Raw genomic sequence first — 26,817 nt, 5'->3', positions numbered from 1 at the left:
GGCAAAAGTTAAGAGAAGATACTCTGATAGTAGTGAGTGCGATAGCTCAACATGTTTTGCGATAATATCGCTTCTTCAGGAGCTGTAAGGAGAATTCTATATCAAAGGATATAAGTTGATAAGCAAACATATACACTACCAAATGTATACATATCAGACCAATTGAACAGCTATAATACCTTAAAGTACATGCATCTGCACAAAGGCAATGGAAGGGAACATCCGGCCATACCATGAGGGGATCCTCACAAAAATGGAGGGGCAAGTCACTGACCCCACAACAGTACCTGACATATAGGAAGTATATAATAGTTGAAAGCAGTGTAATGGGGCCCTCCTCGATGGTTAGTAACACTATAATTATAAAAGTCTGACTAACCTCCCTACTTATTTGAACATAGTAGAGTCAATGATTCCTGTCCAAATAAGACACATATATATATATTGACTAACAAAGAGCCAGTGTTGTGTACAAACAGTGAAAAAAGAGAAGAAATAACAAGCCATACTTGCATATAATAAATCAATGACCCTAGGTGAGCTCCCTAATAACAGCAGTATGATAATATTCTTTTTGGGATAGCCTGTTGATTTGAATTATGGCTCTTCCGGACCACATATGTTCCCCAGCCAATCATGTGTCAATCTGTAAAAAGACACATGTATATATAACATGTACATTCCCATAGTTAGCATGAAATCCCCATATACATTATAGCAAATAGCTGTTCTATTGTACCTGTTTAGAGATGCAAAAATGCATTGACTGCAAGAGATCTTAAGACCACCCAGGAGTCTAAAATGCCACCACCATGTCATGCAAAGGGTCCCAAAGTTGCTTAGGAATGCACAACGCCACCGCCATAGCACCAAGAGCTGCCACCTGCCATAGCACCAAGAGCTGCCACCCGCCCTCCCCATTTAAGGGATCCCAACCCAAGACACCTGCGCCATCAGAGGGTGGCGCGTAATGACACTGTGCCCAGCCACATATGGCTGCGCATGTGCACCACATACGTGTACTAACCCACCATAAAGATGGCAGGGAGCGTGCATACAAGCGACACCCAGCGGCCATCATGGACTTCCGAGCTTTAGAATCATCTTCACATAGGGAAATCTATATAACCTCACCTCAGTACTTTCTGGGGCACTAAGTGTCATGATAAATAAAGAGGAAAACAAAAATTGTAGCTGCTGACATTTGAAATACAGCCACTTACCTGTCCCTCAGTTCAGCGGTGTCTTCAACACCGCTGGTTTCACTGGCCGTCTTCTCTCCCTGGCGCCGGCATCTTCAATGTGGGCACCCAGCTGTTACAGTTTGCGGCTTCACAATCCGGTACCCACTGTGCATGCGTAACAATGAATGTGAATTTGTGAATGGCCCAGTAGTCTTCTGGGACCTGTCCCGTGTCCCAGAAGACTACGGGGAGGAAGGAGGGGAGGACAACTTCCACTTCCAATCGCCTAGGCGATCGCAGTGGAAGTGGGAGCGGGTACCTGTCAAATTCGGGTACCTGCTCCCCAAAGGTGCTAATCCTTAGTGGGGAGTGGGGGACAAAGGCTTAAAGCAGAACTTCCCCTTTTGGAGCTCTGCTTTAAGTCCTACTCCCCTCTTTTTCCCTCTTCTGCTGTCCATTATGTTTGGGTGTCCTAACATCACTGGAAAAATTGCCACAACAGCTGCAATTGTAGCAAGTAAGGCTTCTAGTTTGCTCCCGCCAACTAGGATTACAACAGGGACAGACAAAAGTTAAGTGTGGGGCAAAGCTAAAATGATTTTCTCTTTTATGATGCCTTGCAAATCACTGGCTGTTCATGAGAACCACTGGATTTGTATCACTGTACTTTTGATTCCTCCTCTTCTATGGTATAGATCCATACTGGGAGCCATAAGGATGAGATTTTTAGATGGAGATCTAATTTGTTGGAATAAGCAATTTGTAGTGTTACTAGGTTCTAATATATCTTCTTCAGAATCCTTGTCTATCTCTGGCTTCGTAAGACTTTAGAGTACATACAGTCCCTTCACTGTGTGATACAGCTGATGCACTCTTTTGAACCCTGTCACATTTGGGGGTGGAGGCAGGGCCATCTTTAAGGAGGGGTAAAAGGGGCAGCTGCTCTGGGCTCAGTAATTGTTGTGGGGCCCAAAGCAGTTTCCCCATACTCGCCAACAGTCTCAGTCTACATGTCTCCTTGTCCCTTGAAGTCTTCATCCCACACTGTGCCCCCATATCTCAGTGTTAAGTACTGTCACTTATACTGTCCAGCTCTGCCCTATTGCTATAACTCACATGCAGGCCTTGTCATTATTCACATAATAAATGGAATTCATATGTAAATAGTGGCAGGCCAGCTGCATTGATATGTAAATATCTGCACCATTCATATGTATATTATGCCTCCTGAGGTACCAGCCACCACCTCCTACCTATCCACTGGGGAGGTAAACAGGGACATGCTTGAAAGTCCTGCCTGCAACTTTGGTCACTGAGCCTACCATCAGCCTGTTCTACAAAGATAAGCAAAATGTGGTGTGTGTCTGCGTGTATGCGCAGAGGTAGGCAGAATAGGAATTACAGTTCGGGGTGCACAGGTGAGCAGGGAGGCATGTGGAGTTAAAGTGGGGGGGAGGTTAGAGTGAAGAGGAATTGGGGTACAGAAGTTAGCAGGTAAATTTAGGATGCAAAGGTGACAGGGTGGATAAAGATATACGTCACGTGTAGGGCAGCCCATGCATTTCAATGGGCTGCTCTATGTACTAGAAATGTGGAAATAATGTCCCCGACCCTTTTTCAAAATCACACCGAGCCACAGCACCGTGAATTTTGGTGCATGTGGAAACGTGCATGTCAGCAGATGCGCGAGGGTGTCATTAACAATTAATAGCACTGCTCTGTATCTGCTAAAGGACAGCACATTTCTGTGGTGTCAGGAAAGCAATTTTGCATGCGTTCCTTAACTTGCATTTGTGGTCAGTTTTGAATCCTCCTTTACTTTGGTGGTCCATGTAGGATCCCTCCTTTTTGGTGGTCAGTGTAAATTCCCTCTTACATTGGTGGCCAGTGTAGAAATTTATTGGTTGTTGGTGTAAAATCCCCCATTGCATTAGTTGTCAGTGTAAATTTTTCATTACATTGATCGTCAGTGCAAATTCCCCATTAAATTGGTGGTCAGTGTAAATTTTCCTTTACATTGGTGGTAAGTGTAGAATTGCCCTTACACTGGTGGTCAATGTAAATCCCCTCTAACAATGGTGATCAAAGTAGGAATGTCACCTCCCATCCTCTTCCAGCACTGCCACTGATCCCATACCCCCACCAACACTGTCACTCATCCCATTCCCCCAGCACTGCCAGTGATCCCATCAACCCCCCAGCACTGCCACTGATCCCATCAAAAGACCCAGGAGGCACCCATGGAGCACTGCCATGCAGTGGAATAGGGTAGTTGCTCATTCCACTCCTTTTCAAAGCTGGATGACATCATGCCTTGCTGATGTTGTGCTCCTTCCTCACTTTCCCTGGTGTAACGCGTAGGACGGAAGCTTGTGATGTCTTTTCTGGTGCATGCAGGAGCAGACATCTGTCTTCCCCCTGTTTTTCCCTTAAATGCTTGCAATAGGTTCTGTGAACCTTGTATCTATGTGAGTGGCATTTTTTATACATTTTTATGGTTATAAAGTCTTACTACACTAGGAGGAGTTCCCTGTTCCTTATCTTTTGAGCACCTATCCATCGGAGTGGGGACATAAAGGATTGTTCCTGAGAGTTCCTGGAAAGACCTGTGGAAGCAGAGGATCCAGTGGGATTAATATTGAGTGCATGTTGACCTATATTTTCTATGGGTCAGCTGTTAAGGAGCATGATAGATTTGCACACCTGTTGAAGTCACTGGTGCTTAAATGCTGGGAGAAAAAGACTGGTATATCACTTTTGGACTGCATGTTGCACTTTATTAAGTTTTATCTATCAATCACCATTTATCTGTTCTTTTGTATATTCAGTAGAGCTGCTTATCTTTTTTTTTTTTTAATATGCACTTTTTGTGAATATCTAGCTCAGTTGAACATTTACTTGATCCATCACATATTTATTCCACTAAGGGGGGGGGGGGGGCTGATTGCTCAGCCGGGCATTTGTTTTACTATCATTTATACTGTTTTTGTTAATTTGCACACTTTATGCTTTAGGTCAGCCAGGTGTTTATTAGAGCTCGGCCAGGTGTTTACTGCTATTGTGATCATGTTTTATTTCTGATATATGTTTCACATATTTCACTGTTTTTGTTGTTTTTTACTCTTTATTCTTCAGCTCAGCCAGGTGTTTATTATAGGCTGGCCAGGTGTTTATTGCTACTTGATTTTGATTTATTTTTGATATATTTTTCACATATCATTTGAATTTAGTGGCTTAGCCAGTTTTTTTTTCAATTTACTATTGACTTTATTTGTTTCACAGATTTATTCTATTACACATTGGGTTTGATGCTCAGGAGGGTGTTTATTTATTATTAGTGTATTTCTTAGGTCCCTAGGGGGCAGTGCAGCACTATTCTTGGGGAGTGTTACCCTTACAAGCCCTCTTTATTCACCACACTGTGCAGTCTGACAAAGTTAAAGGTCATGCAATGCATTATTGGGGATTTGGTTTCGGTGCAGTGGCAAATTAACCTATAAGCTCTCAGTTATGGTGAACTGCAAACAGGAACTGAACAGAACTGGACTTTCACTTCTGTCATGGAACACCTTATAAACTGAAAGTGTATCTAAATCCCAAAAAATGTAACATAGAATATTGCAGCTTACCAATCCTTTAATATGGTGGCTGATTTTGCTCTTTTTTTAAAAAATTTCTCTCTATTTTAACCCAGCAACACACTTTCTGTCTTATGCCTCATACACACGATGAGAATATTGGACAAATGATTGTTCGTCTTTTTTGCATGCTAGTCTCATATCGAAAGTGAAGAGGTTACTAAAATTACAAAAATTCTTGTAGGACAGAAAGAAAATTCAGAAGTGATCTCATGTATTTCGAAGGTATTTTTGGATGAAAACTGTACTGATTAAACAAAAACTGTATCATCTGGTATTATATGAGAAAAATCTTTGTGCTTGTCCCTTCAAAAAATTTTGGACGAAAGCTGTGTACTGATGATCAGAATATCGTATGATTGGTTAGAAAGCAGTATTTTTCATACGATTTTCTGACCGTGTGTACTAGCCTTTAGGGTGGCAACACTCACTCTTTCCCTTTATCTTGTATCAACAGATTTCTGATAATACTAATGATATGATCGTTTCTGGCAGGGGTTCCCTGATAGCTGAAAATAATGTAAAGGATTTATCTGGGGCAAAGTGATTGAAAAAGGCTACCTTAAAAATATAAATGCTTATCTAAAGGCTACAGGCAAAACATATGTACATATTATTTTTGTCGATGTCAAAGGGTATGTAAATAATTAAGTTGGTGGCATACAGCAAAAAACACTTTCCCTTGTAACTGACTATACACAAATTTGTAGCACACCATGTCAAAATTCTCTTTGCATGCTTTATCATTGATTATACACAGTCACTAAACATTCGGTTTTGAAATAACTTGCTGCTTCTTGTCTGGTTCACTTTATCCTCTGCTTATGTATAAACTTATTTATCCCTTGTCTAGACTTACATCTTTGCCTTAGTATGTAATATTTGTCCATCAACTGTTCTTCAGCTTTGAAAAAATTACACATTAATAACAGCCTACACAATTACCGGCTTCACAGCATTTTTTGTTTAGCAACTTCACTTTACTTGTCTCTTACAAGGATTTGCAAACTTTAGAATGATGTCTTCTAAGTATATCCATCTTTAGTTGTGTTCTGACCTTGTAAAAGATTTGCAGGTGTTAGGAGACCAAATAAGCTACTTAGCATGTAAATTACACAGCATGATTGATGGACAATGGTAGGATGGCACCTAAGATGCATTTTTAGTATATTAAACATATGTCGGTCACTGAGAAAGGGCCCTCTATGGTTTTTATAATGTTTTAACTATTATGACAGTATTGTTTTAAGTGGATCTCTATTTAAAGAACAACTTATGTTGTCAGTCTTGCTGGAATGAATAAAACCAGTGTAAAAACAGAGTTTAATTACTTCATACTGAACAAGATGCTGCTTTAGGTTTCCTCTAGTGCTGTCAAATGATGCAGCATATGTTTAGGCATTCAGAATTTTGATCCCCCTCTTCAATAGAGATCACATGTTCTAGGAACAGCATTGGAGAGAGCTCTGAAAAGCTCTCTCAAGACTTTGGCCAGAAGTAGGGATGAGATTTGAGTTCAAGTTGAATTTGTTCCCGAAAATGGTGAAATGTTAATGTTATTCACTGCTGCACAAAAAACGATTAATCATAAATGTAATTACCATAACCATAATTTCATGAACATTGAACTGTGGTTAGGTGGCATAGTATGGCCAGTTTTAGGGGTTTGTAAATGTGCCAGCCCCTTCCCTAAAAACATCATCTGTCCCATCAACGTTTTGCCAGTGTATGTTGGATTTGGACAAGATAGGGACAACTGACAGAGCAATTTCGTGAAATGATAGTTACCGCTGTATAGTGTTACATACTGAGCTATAGTATAGTGCTACTGCTACATTACAATGAATTGAAGTGTTGTGGGCTAAATACAGTAGCGTGTAACCTCTGTATTTACTATACTGCATAGTGCTCTGTTACTGTGAATTGCATTGCAGTGGATTACATATTATTGTACAGTGAAGAAACCCAAAAATCCTTTTCAGGGCTACCCTTTTTGTGTGTCAGTTACAATTTCTGCTGCTATTTATCTGCTGTTGCCCCATGTTCTTTTTTTTGGGATATATATGTATATTTATATACAAATATTTTGGGGGGTTTGTGCTATAATGTTGTAAAGATGGTGCTCTGGGTTTGATGTTTTAGTTATATTTCTTTTTTTTTAATTTAATCTCTATAAAATTTGGATGAGGTCTTTTCCCTTTTTTAGCACCACATACTATTGTAGTCCGGCTTATTGCACAAAAATCACCATATTGTGAAAAGGAACAAAACACCACATCCTTACTATTCTAAAAACCTGTATAATACTTTAAAACTAATAAAATACTAAGTGCATTGTCATTATTACAAGTTGTACATGGTGGATCACTAAGTAATATAGCCATGAAAAAAAGTGTAGTTGAGTCTATTTGTATATGATCTGATTGCCCTATACCTTTTTCTTACGTCAGCCAGCTGTTTTCATCACACGAAACAGACACCTCCTACGCTACTATACATGCAGCATGCCATACTCTTGCATGTTGGAGAAGTATGTTCTCTATTGTACAATCATAAAAATTCACCAGAAACTTTAAAGGCAATCTAGACTGTTTCCTCACTTGCATTACTACCATTTTTCACTTTCTGTACTACTTTAGCTTTAGAATGGTTACATATCGCACAAAATAGAAATGAAAGGCAAAACATTTGTGTACAGATATATAAAAAAAATGTATAAATTAAGTATGCAGCGCTAAAATTAGTATAATCAAGTGAAGAAGCAAATAAATAAATAATGCACAGTAACATATGTTAAATATGTTAAATAAATTAAATAACTCAGTCCTTATAGTAAAGTGATTAAGTGCAGGTGTTCCAAAAGTCCATGATCAAGGATAAACGTGACTCTTGTGTTGTTGTGAATGTACAAACAATGCACTAACCAGATAGCGCATTAATTGCGCATGGAGCAATTAAGACCTGCTCCTGGTGCTCTGGACTTGTGATACCAGGCAGATGTCATCAGCAAGTCGGCCACTAGATGTCATCAGTCTAGGTGTATTCTTAGGCATTCACCAGGGCCATCATCAGCAGGAGGAAGGGGAAGTCATATATCATCCAAATCCTCAGGAACCTTCAAAAATGGGCTCACATGGAAATAATGAGCGCCAAGAAAGCTTCTGATAGTGTAGTAGGTCTTTAATGGTCAAAGTTCCAGCATAAACAAATAAATAAAAAACTTACATCCAGATCTGATATGGCAACCAATCAGGATGGCCTTGCGATATATGCACACAGGTCAGGGGCACCTCTCTGACGCGTTTCGTGTAAAAACACTTCCTCAGAGAGCCCTCTTCATCTAAATTTGCACCCTGTGAAAACACATTCCATCTGTGTGGCATGCTCTGATTGGCCAAGATGTGGTAGTAAAGTAGCTTTCTAGCTCTAGCAATATTGGTATTGGTCCGAGATATTTTTTCTATTGTTGGAAAGCTTACATTTGTATAAAATTTAGGATGTACCTTTTCCATCTCTGTATGGTTGAAATCTCCAGGAAACAATCACAACTCCTCTGGATATGCATTTAGTTGAATATTAATAGCATCATACAATTGGTCCAAAGCTTACTTAGCATTTGCTGGTAGGGGTTTGTGCACCACAAAAATGAAAATAGCAGTACATTTTTTCAGTATGAAAAATTTTTTGTATTTCACCATACGCTAATCTAATTCCAGTGCACAATAAGTTTCAGCAATATTGACAGCCATACACCAATTAATAATGACATATTTGCACACTCCTCTGCCCTTGGACTTACCAGAGTCCATATTCTTACTCAATAGATGGAGCAGTTTACTAGCTCAATAGCCACATCAGGAATAGAATATTCCAAGCTAGTCTCTGTAAGAACAATCAAACAGCTATTACGTTTGTAAATAGCAGTCCTCAACCTAAGTTCATCATTCATGATGATAAGCAATCAACAGTTGCTCAGGAAGAGACATGGCAACGCTGGTTTGTATGGGTACCCTTTGCTCATTTACCTTTTGCTCATATACCAAATCTCTTACCTTTTTTGTTTTCTATTTCTTAATTACCTGTGCTGCACTGCTGCTCGGCTGCCTCCATCGCTTCCCTGGTGAGGCAGTAACAGCTCCAGCAGCCTCCTTATCTAAGCAGTTAATAGCTCCAGCAGCATTGTCAGTAATCTCAGTAAGCTCCACTGGGTAAAAAAATTCTTCAACAAAATTCTTTGTTCATAATACCTCTGCTGCATCCATCACCTTTCCAATGACACTGCAATCCATCAGCTGCCTAAGCTTTGAGAGTAGTAGTTTTAGTGGCAGCCCCAGAAAGCTCTGTTGAGCGCAGGATCCTCACCGGAATCCATGACAGGATTTACAGCAGAGCATCCGATGAGGCATACACTGAAGTAAGTGGTGAGAAACAGTTCAAACCCTCCTAGGTGTGACTCTTCTGTATACTGTGATGTAATGCTCCACAGTTCTTATCCAAAGCATACTAACTGATGTATAGAGCACCCAGCTACCCTTGGTCAGTAAAACTGTGTTGTCCCTCTGTCATCCATTGTGGTCTAGTGGAACTGCATACATGATGTGCAGAATGTCTGTGCAATATTTTTGGCTCTTGTCACTGACATAATACACTGTAATCTCTTTTCATAATAAATACCGCCTCCTCTCTCCTTCTACACTATTATCTTTATTTCACAATAATCTCTCTCTCTCTCTCTTGCATTAAGATCAAGTAAAAATGATTACATATTGTGCAGCCAGTTTGTACAATATTTCTGACTGTGGTCTCTGAAATAATTAACTAACATTTTTATTTCTGGATAAGGTGATTGTATTCTGGATAAAAAATAATCTCTCCTTCTTACACTGTTGCTCAATCAATACATTTTTTCTAGTCACTGTGCTATATATCTGTCTATAGTCTCTGAAATATGGCACTGTAAATATTATTTTAGCATACCAACTGCCCCGTCTCTGAAAATATGGAGTTGTGGTTTTGAAATGTTTTGTGCATTTTGTGTTGAAATTTTGTTAAACTTTGTAGACAGTATAGCGTGATACTGCATCGAAAGAAGACACACTAAGCTATAAAATATATATTTTTGCCACTGTTTGGAAACTGTTATGAAGTTGAGGACTTTAGCTTTATTTCTAAATGGCAACCTTCCAGGTGTCCTAGCCAAAAACCTAATAAATACATTTTTTTTCAGGTTGAAATGGATCAGATTGGGGTGCTGTTGCTGTATGTAAGCCAAGGAATAACATAAAAGTAAAAAGGTTTTACATATGTTAGTTATGCAATTCATATTACATGCATATCCCAAATATGTAATTTGAAGTATTGTTGTTTTCCCATGTTGCCCTCATGGGCCCTCTCCTTGTTGGATGGTACTTTTTGTTTGCCTGTGCCCCATGGCAGTGCCCAGCTCCCCATGTGTTTTAGTTGACCATACCTTGTCTATAAGCCTTGAAAGTGGGCAGGATTCTTTTTCAAGATTTGCCCACATATTAACTTCAATGAATTTGGAATCAAGTTTGCATTTTCGCAGATTTAAAATGCATTTAATAAACAGCACATGTTCTTATCTCTATCAGAAGTATGTATTGTAAAATATAGCATAACAGGTACAGTGATCAGGAGTATGTCATATATAGTGCAATGTATAGAGTGCAGTAGTCAGAAATATAAAATTTGCAACATTCACAAGAATGCATAATTCACAAAGTGCAGGCTTCAGAAGTATGTAATGCGTGAAGTGAAGGGCTTAGAAGAAGCATAATGTGCAGAGAGTGGGGCTCAGTAGTCCATAACACAAAGAGTACAAGACTCAGATGTGCATATTCCACAGAGTGCAGGGGTAAGTGATCCACAGGGGGCAAGACTAAGGAATGTGTAATGAACAGAGTGCGGGGCAGGAGGAATGCATATCACACAGGGTGCAGGGATCAAGGCTGCATATTGCACAAGGCTTAAGGCTCAGGAGTGCATACCACAAAGAGTGCAGGACTCAGGAGAGTATGCTGCACAGGACCCAGGGCTCAGGGCTCAAGAGGGCATATCCTATAAGGTGTTTGTCTCAGAAATGCTTATTGCTCAGAATGCAGGGGTCATGAGTGCACAGTGTGTTCAAAAGTAAAAAAAAAATTTTTAACTTTTTATGTAACCTTTTGACTGTCAGGGAGTCATATCATAAATCATGGCTACATCATTTTTTAGGTTGCCAGTGACATACTGTATGTAATATATCATGGCAAACAGAGTTAAAACAAACGTAGAAGTGCAATAACACTCTTTTTCCAGAGCAGAAAGCAAGATGCTTCCAATGGAACATTTAATAAGAAAACTGTCACCAAAGAGGCAAGTGAGTGACCCATGACTATAACAGCACAAACAATGTGTTGTCCCAATATATAGACGTAACTAGCTTACATATTGTACAGCATTGGGCCACATCTCTTTTTGATGATAACATTTCATTTCTCAGAGATTCTTAATCTGTAGTAAGTAGAAATGAGCAAATTTTATTGAGAAAGTCAGAACTTATATATAAAAATAATTCTACGTTATATATCACCTCCATAGATACTTTAAAAAGCACTAAACTTATATAAGAAAAAACTCTAATATGCATTCCATAACTTGGAGTAAACTCAGCCAGTTTGCTTTACAACTATATCCCTTTAAAATGAGTAATTAGTGACCTACCCATAATACCTCAATTTGTGCTGTCTGGGAAGCAGATTGTCATTTTATGTGCTTGTGGTCAGTTCGTTGGACAGGAGCTGATAATCAATTTCCAAACTCAGTATACTAAAATCAGTATTTATGTAGAAAAAATAAGTGTTCACATACACATGCATTATGATGCTTTTGATGAGAGAGCTGACAATTTCTTTGCAAACTCAATAAACTAACTACTATACATACTGTGTCTAGGAACAAGTAGAGGTGTTTTTTTTCAACAAAATATGTTGCTGTTTTAGGTCCTAGCACTGACAAGTTCTTTACTAAACGAGTTTTAACAGCTGTTACATTTAGAGCTAACGTGACAATCATTTTCCTAATCTGTATGAAATCTGTATTTTTCTTTACAAAAGAGTTTAGGATATTTATGACAGAACACCTTGTTGTCCTACAGAGAAGGCAGTCTATCTTCATTGTTGTGTTGATTAATCTGATTTTAATCTAACATTTCTGATTAAAATATCTGGTTACAAAAACTGGCAGTCTATTACCCTGACAGACTGCCAACACTGTTCTGTACTGTTGGAGGAAAAATTAGGCCTTGTATGCCCAAAATCTCGTTACAGAGGAGGATGCAAAATTACTTGGTGGCTCCTGAATTCTAAAAGGCAGTCAACCCTGGAACATCTATGTTCCAGAGAAGGAAACATTCTACAGTTTCCTGTGTTGTACTCTTGCATCAAATAAGTTTCCATGAAGGCATGCTATTGGCCATAATGATTTTCCATTTTTCAGTCCAACAAACATGAAGTGCAACTCCATTGTTGTCACACCTCCAAACCAATAGCTGCTTAAAAAATAAACAGACTCCATTGTCCATAAACTAAACCATCACCACCACCTAAACCTGCTCTGTAAGCTAAGCCATCACTAGTATTTCATCTAGCTACAAGGTTCAGTTCAGCAAACTGCCAACTGTATTGCCAAAATAAATATTCTATCTACATGTATCTAATACATAATACCAGCTCTTTTTTCCCCCAGAAAATAGGTGCAGGAACTCAACCCCCCACCCTCGAAACCGCATCAAATACTGGGTGTGGTTAAATTTCACTAACAGTGGGAGGGTCTTAAAGGGGCATTACATACCAGGAGTGCATTACGTACAGAGTGCAGAGTTGGGGGGGGGGTTACATGCAGAGTTCAGGGGTGCACTGCATACAGAGTGCAGTGTTCAAGCCTTCATCCTCATGTCTTACTTTTGTTATTTGTACCCAACAGGCTCTAATACCTTCCCACACACTGTAGGTGGCTCTGCCTCTTTCGCTTGCAGGGAGATCATCCAGTGTAGGTGTTGGCATCCGCACTGCACCCTGGGTACCTGCATCTCCTCTGTCCACATCCTATACTCAGTGGGAGCTGCTCAGCAGATCAGATCTGTGGGAGCTGTTGGGAGACAAGCTGTCACATGTAAACACATAAGCCGAACTTCTGTGTTTAAGTGATAATGGTGAGCAGGGAGCAGAGGGCCTGACACAGAGGTGCTGGAACTGAGTTACACCAAGTTCCAGCTGAAAAAGAAGCCTTGCATACTACTTTAATTACCTCCCTCCAACTATCAATGCACTTTTCAGTTTTCATTAAGACATAAGCTACAGTGACAAAAAGCATATTACCACAAAAGAAGACATTAAAACTACTAATGACTTATTTTGCAGATTTTTTTTCAGGGTAAACTGAAGCCTTGGTAGTTCAAGTTTTGGGTGTAAAATTATTTGCTCATCTCCAGTATTAAACTTATCAAATTAACCAAGATAGCTAGCTTAACACCCAATTTATCATAGAAACCAAGCTAGGTACATTATTTTCAGTTAACCGCTTCCCAACTGCCCTATAGCAGAACTACTGCTACAGGGCAGCAGGGTCATATATATTTGTGATTTTGCATTTCCAGGTAGGGTGCACGTGCTATCCTACCTGTGCCACCATTTGGCGGCTACAGCTGTTGATCACCGGGTCCCGGCTGGAGACTCCCCGCCTGTACCCGGTGATCGCCGGGAACAGGGGAGAGGTCTGTATGTAAACAACACAGATCTCTCCCCTGTCAGCACCAGCATGCTACTTTGTATTGCTCTGCATAGCAATTGTCAGTTAAAGTAATGCAGAGCCATATTGCAAAAAGTGGCCTGGTCAAGAAGGGTGGTAAATCCTCTGGAGGGCAAGTGGTTAAAGTGCAAAAGAGATTTTGTAAAAAAAAAAAAAAAAAAATTACATATTTAACAGGATCAGGAAAAAAGGTACACACAGAATGGAGGTGAGACTTCTGAGAAAACACCCTCCCACTCAGCACTTAGGAAACAGGAAATTACAACTGCATTCAGTAGTCAGTAGCTGGAATTCATGCTTCCACATAAACAAAATAAGCAATAACTAGGAAACTGCAGTTAAGTTTGCTAAAAAGTTTTGGCTGGAGTTACCTTTTAAATGAAAACTCAATATCTCCTGAATAAGCAATATCATGTTGTTCAAAATCAATTATGAATACAATATATTTTACATTACATTACATTAATTAGTTTACTTTGCTTGTAAAATGTTTCTTATTTCTGGAATTATAAGAGATTTATTTCTAAACATCATTACAAAAAAACAGTAACAGATTATATAAATAAGAAAAATAAAGGTGATATTTAAAGGTTGTCCAGTAAAAAAAAAACTGTGTATATAAAATGTTGTTTTCAAATTCCCTGACTTTCAAAAAAAAAGAGAAAAGGAAAAAAAAGAAAACAATTGAGTTTCTGCAAAAGTCTGCTTTACAGGTATTAAAAGTAAAAGGACAATCAGGTCAAGCATTTTAGGACCTTGCATTGAAAATCTAGTTTCAACCAATGCATGAATAATAACTGTCAAATTGACATTCCTGTGATTGCTGATCCCAGAGAGGATTCAGATCTAGCCCTTTATCTTTTGAAATGCCAGGACTTTTATCTCAGTGGTCTCTGTCTGTAGATGAGGTTACTGATATGTTATGCACTGCACCTTGCTGAACTGTGCCAGTTAAGTCATCGCTATTTGCAGTGTCTGCATGTGGTCACGAATTGTACTTCTGTAATGAATGACATTTTCTGATGAAAAAAACTTGTGTAACTTCAAAACAGTTCATTTTATTCATTCCCGGAACATTTTGATTTATATTTTATTGGCAAGTGCTTTTCAAGTTTTTGTTCTTTAACCCCTTGCCTACCGGGCACTTATACCCCTTTCCTTACCAGGCCAATTTTCAGCTTTCAGCACTGTCACACTTTGAATGACAATTGCAACATTGTACCCATATGAAATTTTGATCATTTTTTTCACACAAATAGAGCTTTCTTTTGGTGGTATTTACTCGCCACTGGAGTTTTTATTTCTTTGTTTCTATTATAATATTTTACAGGTAATTTTTCTCCTTCACTGATGTGCGTTGATGAGGCTGCACTGATAGGCTGCACTGAGGTGGCACGGGTGGGCAGCACTGATAGGTGGCACTGACTGGCGGCACTGCTGGGCACTGGTGGCACTGCTGGGCACTTGTGGATGGCACTGGTGGAAACTGATGGGCAAAGGTGGGTGGTACTGGTGGGAACTGATGGGCACAGGTGGGTGGCACTGCTGGGCACTTGTGGGCAGCACTGCTGGGCACCGATCATTGGGGCACTGATCATCAGCCTGATGATTGGTGCCGATCCCTCCTCTGACAACTGACGGTTCTCAGCAGTACTTTCCTCACGCTGTGGTCTGGGTATCCGAAGGGTTCATTGCTAATTGAAGTTCTGAGGCACCCTCCCTTGCAGCAATTGAGATTATTTGCCTGAATTTTAATTTAAGCATATCTATCCACTTGAGCTCCGGAAGATTTTACCCCCTGCATTACCAGGGCATGTTTTGCTATACAGCACTGCACTACTTTGACTGGCATGCAATACTGTTATTTACTTTTTGCAATATAAACAAAAAAGACCAACATTTTTAAAAAACATCCAATATTTTCTACTTTCTGTTATAAAACATATTCAATAAAATCACATTTTGTCATTCATTTAAGCCAGCATGTATTCCATTACATGTCTGATAGAAAAAAAAAATCCCAATAAGTGTATATTAATTGGTTTGTGTGAAAGTTATAGTGGCTACAAACTATGGCATATACAGTATATTTGAAAATTGACTGGTTTGATTTATGATGGCCTGTCGCATTTCTTGAGGCCCTAAAATGCTAGAACAGTACAAATTCCCCCAAATGACCTCTGAGGCATTTGGTAAAAAGCATGGCAAGTTTTTTGAAGTTGCAATCTTTTGTCACATTTCTTTTGAAAATTTAGAAATGTAATTACATTTTTTTTCTTTTCTGTTCTTTTATTCTTTACATACTGTCACCAGTGCAGTACAGCGTCATCATATGACTGCTATGGCGGTGATCAAGGATACTGACTAGTGACAGTATGTTAAAAAAAAAATTGTATTTAATTTTTAAAATATTTTTTTCATTTTAACATGTTGTTTTCTGTTTTCATTTTTTACTATTTTTGTGCATACTTTCATAACAGTAGTTTAGTGTCACCACATTAACACTGTACTACTCTGGGAGGGTGTTCAGAGATTTTGTTTTGTTTTGTTTTTTACCACTTTGCTGTTACAATGAAGATCAGTGTAACAGCAAAGTTTTCAACTGTCATGAAAGGGTTACATTTATGACAGCTGTGATCACTAGTGATCTGTGATTGGCTACAGCTACAGTACAGGGTGCTGTGCTTGGCCCAGGTACCATGTGATAGCTGTGGGCCAATCACAGCATAGGAAACACAGCTGTTATTAATTATCACCAGGTCACGAGTACCAGGATGTTTTGTGTGCCCCTATACCGGAGTATGCCATATGACGTACATACTGTATACGTGATCTGGCCAGCCTGTGCTGCCTGCCTACTTTAAAAGTACTGTGAACAGTCGGCAAGGGGCTATGGTCAAAATATAAAATCATATATTCATTTCCACATAGTATTTTAGCTATTGCAATTACTGCTATTAATCTGAATGATCTTGAAGTTTGTAAACTTACTTTATGAAGATCCACACACATTTATTTTCTTGAATTTTGTGACATGTTTTCACTACGCCCTGTGAATAGGCACTGCTTTGTCACACATTTCACAGAGCCTACCTTCTGAACTACAGACGTGCTGAGAGGAGGAGTTTCAGGAAGAGTCAGACAGGCAAAACTCACAACTAGAGATGAGCGAAGTATTCAAAAATTCGATTCGACTGATTCGGCGAATTCGTGGAAAAATTTTGATTCGAGTCGAATATATTCGCTGTGAATTTAACTTAAAAAAGGGTGTTTCTAGGCTTCAGAGAGACCTAATATTAGTGCAGAACACTGTACATTTAATTTAAATGCCCTTGGAGTCTGCTGGGGAAGAGAAATAATACTGTCAGTCAGTATGACATGCAGATGAGTGCCGTCGATCTTAGAATCACCGCACACTTCACTCATTTGGGCAGTCACGGGGCCAAAACCAGAGTGTGGAGCCACAGTGTGGTGGTGGAGGCAGCAGCAATGGGAGGCCATACAGCACCCTATGACAAAAATGGAAACCACCAGCAGTGTGAGGAGACCTGAAAGTGGCACATGGCAGAGTGTGGCGATAGAGACAGCAGCAATGGGAGGCCGTACAGGGACCCATGACACACTCTGGACCTGGCAGCAGCATGAGGAGGCGGTACAGGGGCCCATGACAGATTACGGGCCTGGCAGCAGCATGAGGAGTCGGTACGGGGGCCCATGGCAGATTACGGGCCTGGCAGCAGCAATGGGAGGCCATACAGGGACCCATGACACACTCTGGACCTGGCAGCAGCATGGGGAGGCGGTACAGGGGCCCATGACAGATTACGGGCCTGGCAGCAGCATGAGGAGTCGGTACGGGGGCCCATGACACACTCTGGACCTGGCAGCAGCATGAGGAGGCGGTACAGGGGCGCATGACAGATTACGAGCCTGGCAGCAGCAACTTGGACAGGAGGACCTTCAGCTTCTGCACCGTCGGGTGCGTGCTCGCAAACTGTTGTCTCTTGGAAACGGATTCCAAGAAAGACTGCTGACGGAATCCGTGAAGAGGAGTAGCAGGAGAAGGAGCATCTGAACGAGCGGAATATGCCAACAAGCGACAACAGGGGCCCATGACAGATTACGGGCCTGGCAGCAGCATGAGGAGTCGGTACGGGGGCCCATGGCAGATTAGGGGCCTGGCAGCAGCTATAGAAGGCCCGTAATCTGCCAGCACCCTATGACAAAAAATGGAACCCACCAGCAGTGTGAGGAGACCTGAAAGTGGCACATGGCAGAGTGTGGCGATGGAGACAGCAGCAATGGGAGGCCGTACAGGGACCCATGAGAGACTCTGGACCTGGCAGCAGCATGAGGAGGCGGTATAGGGGCCCATGGCAGATTAGGGGCCTGGCAGCAGCTATGGGAGGCCCGTAATCTGCCAGCACCCTATGACAAAAAATGGAACACACCAGCAGTGTGAGGAGACCTGAAAGTGGCACATGGCAGAGTGTGGCGATGGAGACAGCAGCAATGGGAGGCCGTACAGGGACCCATGAGAGACTCTGGACTTGGCAGCAGCATGAGGAGGCGGTATAGGGGCCCATGGCAGATTAGGGGCCTGGCAGCAGCTATGGGAGGCCCGTAATCTGCCAGCACCCTATGACAAAAAATGGAACACACCAGCAGTGTGAGGAGACCTGAAAGTGGCACATGTTTGGGGCATGATTCATGGCGGATTTAGTCAGTTGTGTCAGGAACTGGTGGTTTGAAATCCAGACTAATCCACGCCTGATTCATTTTCACAAACGTGAGTCTCTCCACACTTTGGGTGGACAGTCGTGTCCTCCGCGGAGTTGCAATACCTCCTGCCGCACTAAACATGCGCTCCGATGCCACGCTACTGGCCGGGCATGACAGCCTTTCAAGGGCAAATTCAGCTAGTTGGGGCCAAAGGTCAAGTTTCGTTGCCCAGTAGTCAAGGGGATTGTCTACCTCGGTTGGCAGGGTGCTGTCCAAGTAGGCCTAAGCCTGTTGTTTGAGGTCCTGCTCCAGGTCCACCTGATGCTGCTGCTGCTGCTGCTGCTGCTGCGGCTGGTTAGTAGTTTCCTCACTGCGCTGGTGAAGAAAGCTACTCATCATCGACTGCAGACTGAGGCAGCTGCTGCTGGTGGAGCTGCCACTGCTCCTACCACCCCACCCCTCCCCTGCTGCCATGGCAGCGGAACGCGAGCGCACAGGGCCCACAGTGTCTGAGGATGGACGTTGGCGCAGACAGGCAGAGACCAGCTGACTACATAGGTGGTTTTTATAGTACGTTATTTTGGCCTCCCTCTCAGCAGGTGTGAAAAAGGCCACCATTTTGGAACGGTAGCGAGGGTCCAACAAGGTGGACAGCCAAAAGTCATCCCTCTGTCTGATGGTTATTATTCGGCTGTCGCTATGCAAGCAACCGAGCATGCTATGGGCCATTTGTGCCAAGGAATGTGAGAAACTCCCTGCCTCCATCTCCACAGCATACTGCCACGGTGCGTCTGGGTCCTCTGTCTCCTCCTCCTCTACCAGATGCTCCTGCTCCTCCACTCCTGTCCGCTGAGTGGAAAAACCACCCATTTCACTCAATAATTCCTGAGCACAAATGTCCTCCTCTACCTCCTCCTCTTCTTCCTGTCCTGCCCCCACAGGGGTCATGTGGCGTTGAGATCTGTGCGCCACGTCTACCGCACCCTGACCAGCCATTGTTAACAGCATTTGTTCCAGGACGTGCAACAGAGGAATGGCGTTGTTCATCCCATAGTCCTGCCGACTCACGAATAGCGTGGCCTCCTCAAAGGGCCTGAGCAAGCGGCAGGTGTCACGCATGAGCTGCCAATGGCTGACATCGAAGTTACACAGGGGAGTACCTTTATCCGCTTGTAACATCAGGAAATCGGTGATGGCCTTTCGCTGTTCGTAAAGGCGGTCTAACATGTGTAGGGTTGAATTCCACCTTGTTGCAACGTCGCAGATCAGGCGATGCTGTGCAATTCCGTTCTGCCGCTGCAGCTCAAGGAGGGTGTGCTTTGCGGTGTAGGAATGGCTGAAATGCATGCAAAGTTTACGTGACATTTTAAGGATGTCTTGCAGTGGGATGGTGGATTTTAGGAACCGCTTGACAACCAGATTGAACACGTGAGCCATGCATGGCGCATGGCACAACCTTACTTGACGCAGAGCAGACACCATGTTCTTTCCGTTGTCGGTCAACATGGTTCCGATTTTCAGTTTGCGCGGAGACAGCCATCTGTCGATTTCTCTGTTCATTACACTGAGAAGTTCCTCCCCTGTGTGACTACGTTCGCCTGGACCTGGCAGCAGCATGAGGAGGCGGTATAGGGGCCCATGGCAGATTAGGGGCCTGGCAGCAGCTATGGGAGGCCCGTAATCTGCCAGCACCCTATGTCAAAAAATTCAACACACCAGCAGTGTGTGAGGAGACCTGAAAGTGGCACATGGCAGAGTGTGGCGATGGAGACCGCAGCAATGGGAGGCCGTACAGGGACCCATGACAGACTCTGGACCTGGCAGCAGCATGAGGAGGCGGTATATAGGGGCCTATGGCAGATTAGGGGCCTGGCAGCAGCTATAGGAGGCCCGTAATCTGCCAGCACCCTATGACAAAATGGAACCCACCAGCAGTGTGAGGAGACCTGAAAGTGGCACATGGCAGAGTGTGGCGATGGAGACAGCAGCAATGGGAGGCCGTACAGGGACCCATGACAGACTCTGGACCTGGCAGCAGCATGAGGAGGCGGTATATAGGGGCCTATGGCAGATTAGGGGCCTGGCAGCAGCTATGGGAGGCCCGTAATCTGCCAGCACCCTATGTCAAAAAACTGAACACACCAGCAGTGTGTGAGGAGACCTGAAAGTGGCACATGGCAGAGTATGGCGATGGAGACAGCAGCAATGGGAGGCCGTACAGGGACCCATGACAGACTCTGGACTTGGCAGCAGCATGAGGAGGCGGTATATAGGGGCCTATGGCAGATTAGGGGCCTGGCAGCAGCTATGGGAGGCCCGTAATCTGCCAGCACCCTATGTCAAAAAACTGAACACACCAGCAGTGTGTGAGGAGACCTGAAAGTGGCACATGGCAGAGTGTGGCGATGGAGACAGCAGCAATGGGAGGCCGTACAGGGACCCATGACAGACTCTGGACCTGGCAGCAGCATGAGGAGGCGGTATATAGGGGCCTATGGCAGATTAGGGGCCTGGCAGCAGCTATGGGAGGCCCGTAATCTGCCAGCACCCTATGTCAAAAAATTCAACACACCAGCAGTGTGTGAGGAGACCTGAAAGTGGCACATGGCAGAGTGTGGCGATGGAGACAGCAGCAATGGGAGGCCGTACAGGGACCCATGACAGACTCTGGACCTGGCAGCAGCATGAGGAGGCGGTATATAGGGGCCTATGGCAGATTAGGGGCCTGGCAGCAGCTATAGGAGGCCCGTAATCTGCCAGCACCCTATGACAAAATGGAACCCACCAGCAGTGTGAGGAGACCTGAAAGTGGCACATGGCAGAGTGTGGCGATGGAGACAGCAGCAATGGGAGGCCGTACAGGGACCCATGACAGACTCTGGACCTGGCAGCAGCATGAGGAGGCGGTATATAGGGGCCAATGGCAGATTAGGGGCCTGGCAGCAGCTATGGGAGGCCCGTAATCTGCCAGCACCCTATGTCAAAAAATTCAACACACCAGCAGTGTGTGAGGAGACCTGAAAGTGGCACATGGCAGAGTGTGGCGATGGAGACAGCAGCAATGGGAGGCCGTACAGGGACCCATGAGAGACTCTGGACTTGGCAGCAGCATGAGGAGGCGGTATATAGGGGCCTATGGCAGATTAGGGGCCTGGCAGCAGCTATGGGAGGCCCGTAATCTGCCAGCACCCTATGTCAAAAAATTCAACACACCAGCAGTGTGTGAGGAGACCTGAAAGTGGCACATGGCAGAGTGTGGCGATGGAGACAGCAGCAATGGGAGGCCGTACAGGGACCCATGACAGACTCTGGACCTGGCAGCAGCATGAGGAGGCGGTATATAGGGGCCTATGGCAGATTAGGGGCCTGGCAGCAGCTATGGGAGGCCCGTAATCTGCCAGCACCCTATGTCAAAAAACTGAACACACCAGCAGTGTGTGAGGAGACCTGAAAGTGGCACATGGCAGAGTGTGGCGATGGAGACAGCAGCAATGGGAGGCCGTACAGGGACCCATGACAGACTCTGGACCTGGCAGCAGCATGAGGAGGCGGTATATAGGGGCCCATGGCAGATTAGGGGCCTGGCAGCAGCTATGGGAGGCCCGTAATCTGCCAGCACCCTATGTCAAAAAATTCAACACACCAGCAGTGTGTGAGGAGACCTGAAAGTGGCACATGGCAGAGTGTGGCGATGGAGACAACCCACCGACTGTTTTGCTCGCTGCCAAGCTGCCACCCTCTTCTCCTGATGATGCGGAAGCAATAGCCTGATGACGACGAGGCTGCCAAGTGCGATCAGCCTCATCATCATCAATTAGGGTCTCCGCCTCACTACTAGCCCCCTCGGCTGCGTGTGGGTCAGGAGACAGACCTGTCTCTACACCGGCTACCGAGCCACTCTCCTCGCCACTACTTCTTCGCCTGGCTGCTGAAGAGGCGGATGTCTCCCCCCGTTCCTGACCGCCCTCTGTTAGCTCTTCCTCACTGTACTGGATGACACCGGGAGCACTAGCCTCTGGCTGCGAATAGTGCTGCCTCGACCCCTTCCTCTGCTGCCACGTCTGCTCGCTCCTAAAACATTGCCTCCTCTGCCACTCCTCTGCATGTTGTCTGACATACTCTTTAATTAAACGATTCTGTGTCCCTGAGTAACAATTCTGTGTCCCTGAGTAACGTTTCTGTGGCCCTAAGTAACAGTTCTGTGGCCCTAAGTAACAGTTCTGTGGCCCTCAGTAACAATTCTGTGTCTGTCCCTGAGTAACAATTCTGTGTCCCTCAGTAACAATTCTGTGTCCCTCAGTAACAATTCTGTGTCCCTCAGTAACAATTCTGTGTCCCTGAGTAACAATTCTGTGGCCCTCAGTAACAATTCTGTGTCCCTCAGTAACAATTCTGTGTCCCTGAGTAACAATTCTGTGTCTGTCCCTGAGTAACAATTCTGTGTCTGTGCCTGAGTAACGTTTCTGTGGCCCTAAGTAAAGGTTCTGTGACCCTCAGTAACAATTCTGTGTCCCTGAGTAACAATTCTGTGTCTGTCCCTTAGTAACAATTCTGTGGCCCTAAGTAACGGTTCTGTGGCCTTCAGTAACAATTCTGTGTCCCTGAGTAACAATTCTGTGTCCCTCAGTAACAATTCTGTGTCCCTCAGTAACAATTCTGTGTCCCTCAGTAACAATTCTGTGTGTGTCCCTGAGTAACAATTCTGTGTCTGTCCCTGAGTAACGTTTCTGTGGCCCTAAGTAACGGTTCTGTGGCCCTCAGTAACAATTCTGTGGCCCTCAGTAACAATTCTGTGTCTGTCCCTGAGTAACAATTCTGTGTCTGTCCCTGAGTAACAATTCTGTGTCCCTGAGTAACGTTTCTGTGGCCCTAAGTAACAATTCTGTGGCCCTCAGTAACAATGCTGTGTCTGTCCCTGAGTAACAATTCTGTGTCTGTCCCTGAGTAACAATTCTGTGTCCCTGAGTAACGTTTCTGTGGCCCTAAGTAACAATTCTGTGGCCCTCAGTAACAATTCTGTGTCTGTCCCTGAGTAACAATTCTGTGTCTGTCCCTGAGTAACAATTCTGTGTCCCTGAGTAACGTTTCTGTGGCCCTAAGTAACAATTCTGTGGCCCTCAGTAACAATTCTGTGTCTGTCCCTGAGTAACAATTCTGTGTCTGTCCCTGAGTAACAATTCTGTGTCCCTGAGTAACGTTTCTGTGGCCCTAAGTAACAATTCTGTGGCCCTCAGTAACAATTCTGTGTCTGTCCCTGAGTAACAATTCTGTGGCCCTAAGTAACGGTTCTGTGGCCCTCAGTAACAATTCTGTGTCCCTCAGTAACAATTCTGTGGCCCTCAGTAACAATTCTGTGTCTGTCCCTGAGTAACAATTCTGTGGCCCTAAGTAACGGTTCTGTGGCCCTCAGTAACAATTCTGTGTCCCTGAGTAACAATTCTGTGGCCCTAAGTAACGGTTCTGTGGCCCTCAGTAACAATTCTGTGTCCCTGAGTAACAATTATGTGGCCCTAAGTAACGGTTCTGTGTCCCTCAGTAACAATTCTGTGTCCCTCAGTAACAATTCTGTGTCTGTCCCTGAGTAACAATTCTGTGGCCCTAACTAACGTTTCTGTGGCCCTAAGTAACAGTTCTGTGGCCCTCAGTAACAATTCTGTGTCCCTGAATAACGTTTCTGTGGACCTAAGTAACGGTTCTGTGGCCCTCAGTAACAATTCTGTGTCCCTCAGTAACAATTCTGTGTCTGTCCCTGAGTAACAATTCTGTGGCCCTAAGTAACGGTTCTGTGGCCCTCAGTAACAATTCTGTGTCCCTGAGTAACGTTTCTGTGGCCCTAAGTAACGGTTCTGTGGCCCTCAGTAACAATTCTGTGTCCCTGAGTAACAATTCTGTGTCTGTCCCTGAGTAACAATTCTGTGGCCCTAAGTAACGGTTCTGTGGCCCTCAGTAACAATTCTGTTTCCCTGAGTAACGTATCTGTGGCCCTAAGTAACAATTCTGTGGCCCTCAGTAACAATTCTGTGTCTGTCCCTGAGTAACAATTCTGTGTCCCTAACTAACGTTTCTGTGGCCCTAAGTAACAGTTCTGTGGCCCTCAGTAACAATTCTGTGTCCCTGAGTAACGTTTCTGTGGCCCTAAGTAACAATTCTGTGTCCCTGAGTAACAATTCTGTGGCCCTAAGTAACGGTTCTGTGGCCCTCAGTAACAATTCTGTGTCCCTGAGTAACAATTCTGTGGCCCTAAGTAACGGTTCTGTGGCCCTCAGTAACAATTCTGTGGCCCTCAGTAACAATTCTGTGTCTGTCCCTGAGTAACAATTCTGTGGCCCTAAGTAACGGTTCTGTGGCCCTCAGTTACAATTCTGTGTCCCTGAGTAACAATTCTGTGGCCCTAAGTAACGGTTCTGTGGCCCTCAGTAACAATTCTGTGGCCCTCAGTAACAATTCTGTGTCTGTCCGAGTAACAATTCTGTGGCCCTAACTAACGTTTCTGTGGCCCTAAGTAACAGTTCTGTGGCCCTCAGTAACAATTCTGTGTCCCTGAGTAACGTTTCTGTGGCCCTAATTAACAATTCTGTGGCCCTCAGTAACAATTCTGTGTCTGTCCCTGAGTAACAATTCTGTGGCCCTAACTAACGTTTCTGTGGCCCTAAGTAACAGTTCTGTGGCCCTCAGTAACAATTCTGTGTCTGTCCCTGAGTAACAATTTTGTGGCCCTAACTAACGTTTCTGTGGCCCTAAGTAACAATTCTCTGGCAACTCAGTAACAATTCTGTCTGTCCCTGAGTAACAATTCTGTGGCCCTAACTAACGTTTCTGTGGCCCTAAGTAACAGTTCTGTGGCCCTCAGTAACAATTCTGTGTCTGTCCCTGAGTAACAATTCTGTGGCCCTAACTAACGTTTCTGTGGCCCTAAGTAACAATTCTCTGGCACTCAGTAACAATTCTGTCTGTCCCTGAGTAACAATTCTGTGGCCCTAATAACGTTTCTGTGGCCCTAAGTAACAGTTCTGTGACCCTCAGTAACAATTCTGTGTCTGTCCCTGAGTAACAATTCTGTGGCCCTAACTAACGTTTCTGTGGCCCTAAGTAACAATTCTCTGGCACTCAGTAACAATTCTGTCTGTCCCTGAGTAACAATTCTGTGGCCCTAACTAGCGTTTCTTTGGCCCTAAGTAACGATTCTGTGGCCCTCATTAACAATTCTGTGTCCCTGAGTAATGCTTCTCTGTCCCTAAGTAACGTTTCTCTGTCCCCAAGTAACGTTTCTGTGGCCCTAACTCTGTCCCTAATACAGAGCGGTCTGCCTCTCTTGAATGGCTGGAGGCAAATGAAGAATTCTAAAATGGCCGCTATTTATAGCTCGACCATTACACAGTGCTGGCTGCCTGGCTGCTGATTGGCTAATGCGATCACATGTCATTAAGGAATGCATTATGGGTCAGCGCGCCTTGTCTGCGCGCCTTCCCAGACATCCCCGCTCCGTCGCCGCACATGTCTGCCGCCATTTTAGGAAAAATTTCGATTCGCGCGTCCGAAGTAGGCTATTTTTCGGATTCGGCGCGAATCGAAAATTTTCCAATATTCAACTCGAATTCCACTTCGCCTACTTCGATTCGCTCATCTCTACTCACAACATGAGAGGAGATTTTTCAAGTAAGCTTATATTAGATTGTCAAATATAACGATTGTTTCTGTATTGTTATTACAATGCTGATGTTGTAAAATGAAAATGTAACCATAGATTTCCTTTATATTAATGAATGAGATGAAGCTATGATGACTTCAGTCATTCAATTGTGCGCAAGCAAAAATTTCATTTTTTTAATTTTCCTTGTACATTACTGAATATTAGGAGTGGACACAGCTTTACCTCATTTACTAAGCTAGGTGAAAATTTCCTTTGCAAAGTGAATATTCAATACTGCTTTAGTAAATTTTGCACTCATTTGTGTGGCCTAGCAGATATGTGTCTCAGGAAGTTCAGGTATTGAAAATATAATACTATTTATTAATTGAAATTACTTGTTCTTTAAAGCATGTTAAAAAAAATAGCTTCTGCACTTCAGTCAATTTATTATAGCTGCAATTTATTTTTACCAAAAAGAGATTTCACTCTACTCAAGAAAATTTGTATTTCAATGACCTTAGATTTTATGTAAAATGAATGAGCAAAAGAAATAATCCATAATATTAAAAAACTATGTAAGAGCTTTACTGATTGATATAATGGATTAATGAATTCCAATTTTCATGTAATATTTATGATATGCACTGAAGAAAATTAAAAGAGGCACAATGTTTTCCTACTTCAAATGTCTGTAATTTTTTTGTCGGATCATTCTAGGAGATTACAAATTGACTGCAAAGTATGAAGTGCTTCTATAATTGACTTTAAAATGCAACTACGCTTAAAATACAAGTTGATTCATTATGTAGAACATCTTCTAAAATGTAAAAGTACA

This window comes from Staurois parvus, unplaced genomic scaffold (genome assembly GCF_062004578.1).
Source record: "Staurois parvus isolate SC_StPar_1 unplaced genomic scaffold, SC_StPar_1.0 ptg001432l, whole genome shotgun sequence".
Taxonomy (NCBI): Eukaryota; Metazoa; Chordata; class Amphibia; order Anura; family Ranidae; genus Staurois; species Staurois parvus.
The sequence above is the reverse complement of the archived record's forward strand: the minus strand, read 5'-3'. Positions refer to the sequence as shown.